The 10,483-nt window shown below is 32.2% G+C and overlaps 1 non-coding gene across 1 annotated transcript; it reads left to right on the top strand.

The window, feature by feature from the left end:
* The first annotated feature begins 4,877 nt into the window (after window positions 1–4,877).
* On the top strand, window positions 4,878–4,951 carry TRNAW-CCA. Its single transcript has one exon. It is a non-coding gene; the product is annotated as a tRNA-Trp (tRNA).
* Window positions 4,952–10,483: the final 5,532 nt, after the last annotated feature.

Below are 10,483 nucleotides of genomic sequence, written 5' to 3' on the forward strand. Positions count from 1 at the left end.
AAACTTATTTATTTTTTCTTTTACTTTTAAAAGGGAAGCAAGCCCTTCCCTTATTAAGTTAGAAAGAAAAGCCTTCTCTGAAAAAAAAGGGGGGGTTGGAATCGACACATTGATTTTTTAACAATTTTTGTTGAACCGTATGCATCAAAAGGTGCCTGTACGGCTCCTAAGGAATAAAATTTTATCCTAATCAACCGACTTTATCGAGAAAGATTGTTTTTTTTAGGCCAAGAGGTTGATACCGAAATCTCGAATCAACTTATTAGTCTTATGATATATCTCAGTATAGAAAAGGATACCAAAGATCTTTATTTGTTTATAAACTCTCCTGGTGGATGGGTAATATCTGGAATGGCTATTTATGATACTATGCAATTTGTGCGACCCGATGTACAGACAATATGCATGGGATTGGCCGCTTCAATAGCATCCTTTATCCTAGTCGGAGGAGAAATTACCAAACGTATAGCATTCCCTCACGCTTGGCGCCAATGAGTTTTTTTATTTTAGAGAAAAAATACTATGCCTTCGCCCTCGGAAATATGAATTAGTTAAGTAATAATAGCATGGCACTTCGAATTCGATATGAAATTTTTTAGATTAAAAAAATTAGATTATATATTGAAAGAGTAGTATGGGATAAGAAAGGGGTATTTAAAATGATATCTTCCCTATTCGGGCACATCCCAGCGTCACAAACTTTGTTTTCACACCGGAAGCTTATTTACAAAAACAAAAAAAAGACACTTTGGGATTGCTGAATCATAGACGGATCAAAAAAAATGATATATAAAGCAACGGAACCATCATAGTATTTTTTTAACTCCTACAAAACAAAAAAGAAGGATGGTAATTGGATCATTTATGGATCCGCGTATAATAGAACCTATATTTTGTTTTCTTTCGCCGAAAGGAAAGGTCAAAAACGTAAATTCCATTCTAGAGCCGTATGCAACGCACAAAAAAAGCCTGTACGGTTATTCAAATTTCTCTGTTTTTTTGGTTATCTCGCCTCATTCTGCGAAATAGAAAAAGCTTTTCTATTATATCATCAGGGTAATGATCCATCAACCCGCTAGTTCGTTTTATGAGGCACAAACGGGAGAAGTTATCTTGGAAGCGGAAGAACTACTAAAACTTCGCGAAACCATCACAAGGGTTTATGTACAAAGAACGGGCAAACCTATATGGGTTGTATCCGAAGACATGGAAAGGGATGTTTTTATGTCAGCAACAGAAGCCCAAGCTCATGGCATTGTTGATCTTGTAGCGGTTCAATAAAAATAGGAGCGATTTCATGCAAATCTACCACTGCTAATTTTATATCTTTTTAGATTAAAGGTTTAGTTTCATATTCTCTTCAATATATTTTTTTTATATTGAAGAGAATCTTGAAGAGAAGTAATTCAGAATTAGCCGGTTAGAACCCATCTAAACCAGCCCATTATTTATATGATTCCGTATGCCAACCATTAAACAACTTATTAGAAATACAAGACAGCCAATCCGAAATGTCACAAAATCCCCAGCGCTTCGGGGATGCCCTCAGCGACGAGGAACATGTACTCGGGTGTATGTGCGACTCGTTTAGATCATAGACTGAAACACAAAAAGGAAATTCTTTTTGAAATATCAAGGATCAGTACCTGTTAATAAAATAGAATGGAGGAACTCGATTCATTATTTCAAAAAGATAGATCATTCATATCTTCTATTGTGTCTGAAACTTATGGTTTACATTGGTGCAAATCCAATCAACTCCATTTTTTAGAAAACCCCCAATGATAACAAATGGTTATCAATTAAGCGGGGGAAATCCCATTTTTTATTAAAAAGATTCCACTCTTGAAAGAAAAAACGGACTAACAGGGTAAATGACCAAATCAATTTTAAAATAAAATACCGTTACTGTATAAAGTGGATCTCATTGTGAAAGATCTATTACTGGAATATTAATGGGGTAGAGCCAAAGAATGTGAATTGTACAAGTTACCAATAGTATTGATTAATTAAAAGAAGGAGCTCCGGTGTATAGAGAGGACCTCACCGTTTTAGAAGTAACCATAGAAACGAAGGAACCCACTATTTATCCATTTCTATTTACTACTTTTTGTAGTTATTCTATTTTTTTTATATCAAGTACCAAGGCAATTTATCCTTTCAAAGCAAAGGAAAATACCTAGCCAAAAATAGTGGTGGGGAAGGTTAGAGTAGCAAAAGCCATTGGAATTTTTTTTTATACATTGGAATAATTCGTTTGGTTATTAATGACTAGTAAAGGGGAAAAGAATAACTAAAACTAAAAAAAGAATTAGTTATTCATCAAAGTTTGATTTATTCAATGACTAGAATTAAACGCGGATATATAGCTCGGAGGCGTAGAACAAAACTTCGTTTATTTGCATCAAGCTTTCAAGGGGCTCATTCACGACTTACACGAACTATGACTCAACAGAGAATAAGAGCTTTAGTTTCGGCTCGTCGGGATAGGGGTAAAAGAAAAAGAGATTTTCGTCGTTTATGGATCACTCGAATAAATGCCGTAATTCACGAAACGGAGGTATTCTATAGTTATAACCGATTCATACACAATCTGTACAAGAAGCAATTACTTCTTAATCGAAAAATACTTGCACAAATAGCTCTATTAAATAGGAGTTGTCTTTATACGATTTCAAATGAGATCAAAAAATGAGGGGATTGGAAGAAATCCACTAAAATATTTGAAATAGAGTTCTTAAGTAGAATAAGCTCGGGGAGGGTAGAGTAGAAATTAGTATTATAAAAAAAGTCGTCAAAACAAAACGAGGGTATATAGTCGCTAAAAAAAGACTTATTCTTTTTCTTTTCGACGATTCTTTTCTTTTTTTTTTTTTTTTATGACAGAAACAGACGTAACAATCAAATTTTGATTCTTGATTGGATTTGTCGAACAAAATATTAACCTCTTTTTTAATTCCTTCAGATTAGTTATTCAATTGAAGAATAAGTCTATTTTTTTCTGGTTCTAAGGCTAGTAGTTCTAGGGGTCGACTCACTTCTTTCAAATTGTTTCTGATTATTAAGAAAAGGTAACAAAGATAAAATACGAGCTTGTTTTATAGCAATAGTAATTAATCGTTGTTGTTTTAAAGTTACTCTATTCACCCGTCTAGATAATATTTTTCCTTGTTCACTAATAAATCGACTAATTAAACTCATGTTTCTATAATCAATTCGATCCCCCGATTGGATCGGGGGCAAACGCCGACGAAAAGATCGCTTGGATTTAGTAAAAGGTCGCTTAGATTTATTCATAATTTTTTATTCCTTACCTATAAAATCCTATTTTTGATCGGATCAAAATAAAAACGATTGCTATTTCTATATAGGATAGAGTTTCTATATAGAATTAAGAATATAGGATTTGATTTCTTTCTATTATTTTATTTGTTTATATTTATATATATGTAATAATACGTAGATACTCTCATTATTCCTGTTCTTAAAATAAAATTTGACATACAAGCACTCAATTTTATCTATTTCTTAATTTCCCCATGAATTGTATGTTTATAACAATAGGGACAGAATTTTCTCAATTCCAATCGACTAGGAGTGTTATGCCGATTCTTTTGAGTAATATATCTGGAAATTCCAGCCGATTCTTTCTTAATATCATTTCGAACACAACTGGTACATTCCAAAATAATTGTTACTCGAACATCTTTACCTTTGGCCATGAAACCTCCTTTGGATTTATGATTCACCCCCAATCTTCTATTTTAATTTTAGGGTCCATAAAGAACAAGAACAAAAAAAATAGAAGCTGTTAATTAACTCAAAAAAATGTCTTAAATATTTCGTTGCAATGAATATTAATTAGTAATTAAATAAAAAGAAAATAATAAGTAATATAATGATTTTTTGAAAACTATATTTCAAATCTTTGTACAGTATTTTTTTTAAGTATCTCGTAGGATACTCTTTCCCTAGCAACACTTTTTTTTTAATTGGATCCTGAACCCTCGTTTTTATGACCTTTCGGCCCCCCTTTTTTTTTCTAATTCTTTTTTTAGAATTAGAAAAAAAAGGGGGGGTTATTCCCCGATCGTTGATCGTATCTCTAAATTTTTTTATCCTTTCTGATGTTAATAACTAGAATTAAAAAAAGGGAAATGTTAATGCATCTGGAAATAAACGATTAATCTCTATTAATAAACCTGCTAACGAAACGAACCATAGAGTACTTAGTACCGGTGCTACGGAAAGATATGTTTTTAGATCTCGCATTTGAAATCCTCCTTCTTTCTTCTTTATTGTATTACAATATATATAGTAATATATATAACTATAGATGTACATGTAGTTAAGAAGTTCTTGTATTTGTATATGTAACCCCCCATTTTCAAAATTAGAATTGAAATATTGTCTACTAGAACGATCTTATAGATTCCATTTTCAAATGGAAACGCCTTTTTATGTAAATTTGAAATTGATAGGATTTGCCTAAAAAAAGTAATTTTTTTAATTATACTTATATATATGTTTGTTATCTGATATGAAACAAAAAAAAAAGAAGGATGTGGAAAACAAGATAGGAATTGTTTACAATGACACTGTAAACCAATCGAAAGGGATGTAGCGCAGCTTGGTAGCGCGTTTGTTTTGGGTACAAAATGTCACGGGTTCAAATCCTGTCATCCCTACCTAATTACTGCTCAGAAGAGCAGTAACGAGGAATCCATTTTAGATTTATCTTTTTTTAATAAAATTGGACATACATATAATTCTGAATTTTATGATATACTATGATATAGTATATACGTACAAAATCGATTCGAGTTAAAGAATGTCCTCTTTCTAGCCTTTTCGTTTTTTTATAAAAAACAAGAAAAGCGCTCTTAGTTCAGTTCGGTAGAACGTGGGTCTCCAAAACCCAATGTCGTAGGTTCAAATCCTACAGAGCGTGATGTCACTCTTGTTTATTAGATTGTGTCAAAATTCCACTGTTCGCAAATAATTGAGCAGCAATCTGAATTCGACCTCCCGCATATGAAAGCAAGAAGGAGGTCAGTCAAAAAAAAGAGATGTTAATTAATCAAAAGTCCAACTGATCACCACGTCTGTATTGTAAATAAGCAGTTACGAATAATCCAGCCAAAGTAATAGGAATTAGACCTAAGACGATTCCAAATAAAGAAACTTCAATCATTTCAATTTTATTTTGTTTTCATTTTTGAAAGGGAGAAAAGAGAGGTACTATCTATTCCTAGCTCTTAATCTGTATTGCCGACGAATCTCAATGACCAAAATTGGGTAATTAACACGGTAAGGAACTATCGAACATATGAAATACCATATAAATCTTTTTTGATCAAAAAAGATTCATTCAATTAATTTCAAATAAGTCGTATTTTGCTTAGACCAATAAATAGAACTGAGGTTATAGTTAAAGCTGCTAGTAGAAAACCGAAATAACTAGTTATAGTAGGCATGAAGGGACTCAATAAAATATGTTTTTTTATACATATGTTTCTAAAGTACTTCCCGAAGTTTCAATAAAAAAATTTTTTAAAGTAAAGATAGATACAAATACTAGTTCCAAGAATCAAAAAATTAAATTGAAAATTTGTGAGTTATCAAGCATTATCGGTGGTATGAACAAAAATAGAGAAAAAGAAAAAACGAAATTCATCGTCTTTGGCATCTGCACCATCTCAGGATTCAGAATTCACGTAACTGATTCATTGAAAAACTCTTTAAGAAATTAATAAGAAAAAATAATACATAAAAAAATAACTCTATTATATAACTTCAGTTAAAACATAGAACTTTTTTTGAATAAACATGTAAAAATTTTTAAAAAAGTTGTTTGATTCTTTTTTTTTTAAGTGACCTTAGAACCTAGAATATGCCCCCTTCTACATTTATTCAAATTGAAATAAATTCAATTTTGAATAAAGTAGATTAATATAGTAGAGCAGTTTTCTTCATTTAATCTATGAAATTAAACCAAAAAGCAGTATCCTACACGGAGAACGAGATCAGTCAAAAAAGAGTTATTTATTTTAACTAGATTTTTAAAACTTGTAATTAGCAATTTCTATTATCGTTTCCTTTCTAGGTTTTAGGTTTTTTTCTTTCGATATTATATAGAAAATAGAGTGAAAAACCCATCATCTTTGTAGTTAGTTAAAGAAAGAAAAAACCTTTAAATTGAATACAACAAAACAATGCACGCATTCCAAAGATTTAGTATTATTATTTTTTTATTATTTGTTGTTCTTTTGAATTGATCCAAAACTATTCTTCCTTTTCTTGTTACTGGAAATTAATTCCTTAAAATAAAATGAAATAAAAAGCAAAAACGGGGGGGGGTCACATTATCATTACAAAAAAATATCTTCTACAATTATGCATATGCAACAAAAATGAAATTGATGGGTTTTGGATTCAATTGACTTGGGACAATATGAGAATTTCCTTAATGAATTATTAGAATTAGAAACCACCCTCTTGAATTTTCATTTTATCTAATCTTTAGTTTATTTTCTAGTCCAAAACAAATAAAGGATCAAAGCCCCTATAGATTACAGATACAGGAATTTGAAGAAGTGGAACATGGTTATACATCGACAAGCAAAAAAAAAAACGAAATAAATTATCTAACACTTCAGTTCTATACTAATTCAAATTGCGTTGCTGTGTCAGAAGAAGGATAGCTATACTGATTCGGTAGACTCTAAAAATACCCTTGGTACTTTATTGACGATCTCACAAAGATGTAATCTCAGTGAATTTGAATTTACTGATTCATCTTTTACAGAATCGATTCCCTACAAGAATATCTGGAGTTCAGTATGTCTGGAAGCACAGGAGAACGTTCTTTTGCTGATATTATTACCAGTATTCGATACTGGGTCATTCATAGCATTACTATACCTTCCCTATTCATTGCGGGCTGGTTATTCGTCAGCACCGGTTTAGCTTACGATGTGTTTGGGAGCCCTCGTCCAAACGAGTATTTTACAGAGAGCCGACAGGGCATTCCATTAATAACAGGCCGTTTTGATTCTTTGGAACAACTCGACGAATTTAGTAGATCTTTTTAGGAGGACCCAATGACTATAGATAGGACCTATCCAATTTTTACAGTGCGCTGGTTGGCTGTTCATGGACTAGCTGTACCTACCGTTTCTTTTTTGGGGTCAATATCAGCAATGCAGTTCATCCAACGATAAACCGAATTCAATTATTTATAGAGCTATGACACAATCAAATCCGAACGAACAAAATGTTGAATTAAATCGTACCAGTCTCTATTGGGGGTTATTACTCATTTTTGTACTTGCTGTTTTATTTTCAAATTATTTCTTCAATTAAAATTAAGTAAAATTAAGAAAAGAGCGTAGAATAATAAAATAAAAAACAAAGAGTAGTAATTTTCTTATCCCATTCGTTTTCTTATCCCATTCGGATGGATTATATATCATAATTATCTCTGACTGTTTATGTTTCTAGCATGACCACTCGATGAAATGTGGAGGGAAGCAGGATAAATGGCTGATACTACTGGAAGGATTCCTCTTTGGGTAATAGGTACTGTAGCTGGTATTCTTGTGATCGGTTTAATAGGTATTTTCTTTTATGGTTCATATTCAGGATTAGGTTCATCCCTGTAGAAATTGGATGAACTGAGTTATAGACGTGAAAACATAAGAACTCAACGGGGCCCAACTCTTCCTTCTTTGTCTGATTCGAGGGGGTCCCGTTGAACTGCTAATAATCAGAACAATTTTTATCGTGTTTTTGAAAAATGAACTTAATTAGATTAGTAGGTTAGGAGCATATAGTATTTATTATTAACCTTTCAAAGATCGAAAAAAAGGGGGGGGGGTCACTTAATTTTATTTTTCTGCTTTCCCGACTGACACAATATTTTTTATCATTAGATCTATCATTAAAATTTTGTCTATACTCTATACTAATAGAAGTTTTTTCTTATTTTTTTAGTATTTCATCAAACTTGAAATGAAAATAAATAAAACTACAAAAAGTAACTATTATTAATACTATTAATTAATAATTATATATACGATATATATTAATATAGATATATTAAAACCTTATATATATAGAAACAGTAATATATATGTAAACTAAGAATAGGATTTTTTAACGAATGCAATTAAGAATGACAAGATCGACACAAGAAAAGGATGTCTAAAATTCCTTTTCTTGTGTCGAAGACTCGCAAGACAAGTAATACTCCCTATAGTCCCTAAAATTTGTTATTTCGCCAATTTCTAGTTCCCTTTTTTCTACGCTTGCTTTCCTTATTTTAGTATCTAGTCAAATTTTTCCATTCTAAATTACATTAGAAAAAAACTCTTGATTATTGATACATTCTATCAATTTCAATTGGTCACTAACGACAGAGTTACATCACACCCCCTCCCATTTTTCAATACAAATTTGTATTGAAAAATAAAGAAAAGGGGGGTAAAGTGAATTCTTCTTAATATACATACTAGGATTAGGACTATCAGACAAGTAATTCCTGACACCTGGTCGAAATCGAAAGTCTAAAGAGAGGCAAAAAGGCTTTTGATAATTTTTTTTGTTCTTTCTTTTTTACGAATTTGATAAGGCGAAATAGACAGATCTAAAAATTCATTTCGGATAATTGAACCTTCTCAAACTGTTTCTTTTTAAGAACCAAAAAGATTTGTGCCAAAACAACAGATCCTAAGAAGAACAAAAGGCCTTGGACACGTAATGGATCTTGAAGTACTATTTCCGCATCCCCCTGACCAAACCCACCCACATTAGGATTGCTTGTTAATGGTTGATCGAGTTTAATGGATTCGCCCTCTGAAACAAGAAGTTCTAGGCCTCGAGGGATAATATCAATTACTTGGCGTTCATTCGATGCATCCACTATGGTTATTTCGTATCCCCCTTTTTCTTTTCGTAAAATTTTACTTATTATCCCTCCTGCCGTAGCATTATAAACTGTATTGTTACTTTTGCTACCATCAGGATAAATCTGACCCCTTCCCCTATTTCCACCTACGTATATAGGATATTTTAAGAAGTGAACATCTTTATTAGTAGCAGGGTCTGGGGCAAGAATAGGAAAGGTTATTTCACTATATTTTTGACCAGGAACAGGACCTATCACAAGAATATTTTTTTTATTGGGGCGATAATTCTGAAAAGACAGATTTCCTATCTTTTCTTTCATCTCGGGTGAAATACGATCGGGGGGGGCTAATTCAAACCCCTCCGGTAAAATAAGAACAGCTCCCACATTCAAAGCTCCTTTTTTACCATTAGCTAGAACTTGTTTTAGCTGCATATCATAAGGAATTTTAACAACTGCTTCAAATACAGTATCAGGAAGTACCGCTTGTGGAACCTCAATATCCACGGGCTTACTAGCTAAATGGCAATTGGCACATACAATACGCCCAGTTGCCTCTCGTGGATTTTCATAATTCTGCTGGGCAAAAATTGGATATGCACTTGAAATGGATGCCCAAGTTATTATATATATCATGAGTGAGACAGATATGGAGCGAGTAATCTCTTCCCTTATCCAAGAAAAGGTATTTCTAGTTTGCATGGTCCAATCGTTTATCCCGAAAATTTCTACAATAAAGTTAGGTAGGTCGATAATATACTTCCCTAGCCACAATTCTGCTATTTACATTTACTGAAAAAATAAATTTTTTTGAAATATACAAGGAATCCCTCGTGGGTAAAAAAGAGTAAAGTAAATACGACTTTGATTTGGTTATGATGTATAAAGTAAGAAAGAGTAGAATTGGATCAGTGAATCGTTTTTTAGTCATTTATTGCATGATAAATCACTACAAGTGACGGAGATACACGATTTAAATAACGAAAGATCCAATATTTAAAAATTGTATCAAGAATGACTGGAAAGGTAGAAACTAGACCAGATAAAATTTGCTCATAATGAGCAAACCCAAAATCTTTGTAAATATAACCAATCATTAGTTCCCAACCGTGAGGCGAATGGAATCCGATACATAAATCAGTTAATAAAAGAATCGAAAAAGCTTTAATTGTATCACTTAAATTATATAGGAATTCTTGAACCCAAGAATTGAGAATAAAAAGCTTTTCCTTACCCCAAAAGGAATAACCACTTAGAATAACGAAAGATATTAGATTTGTCGAGAAGTGCAAGATTGTATGGATACGATACTCATTGTGTATTTTGATGAATTGGATCGTTTCTTTGTGGATTCCTAGACGAAATTGTTGTAAATCGGTTTCTGGGTATTCCTTTATCATTTCATCCAGCTGGAATAGTTCCTCTAATTGTATGAATTTTTCTAGAACACTTTTTTCTTGAATATCATTCAAGAAAGTTTCGCATTGTCTAGTATTCCACCAATTAGTAATCCAAGTTTTCAAACTTTTATTACAGCAGAGAGAGATCAACCAGGGCAAAAAGACTATAGATGTA

Source organism: Brassica napus, unplaced genomic scaffold, assembly GCF_020379485.1.
Source record: "Brassica napus cultivar Da-Ae unplaced genomic scaffold, Da-Ae ScsIHWf_3002;HRSCAF=3789, whole genome shotgun sequence".
Lineage (NCBI taxonomy): Eukaryota > Viridiplantae > Streptophyta > Magnoliopsida > Brassicales > Brassicaceae > Brassica > Brassica napus.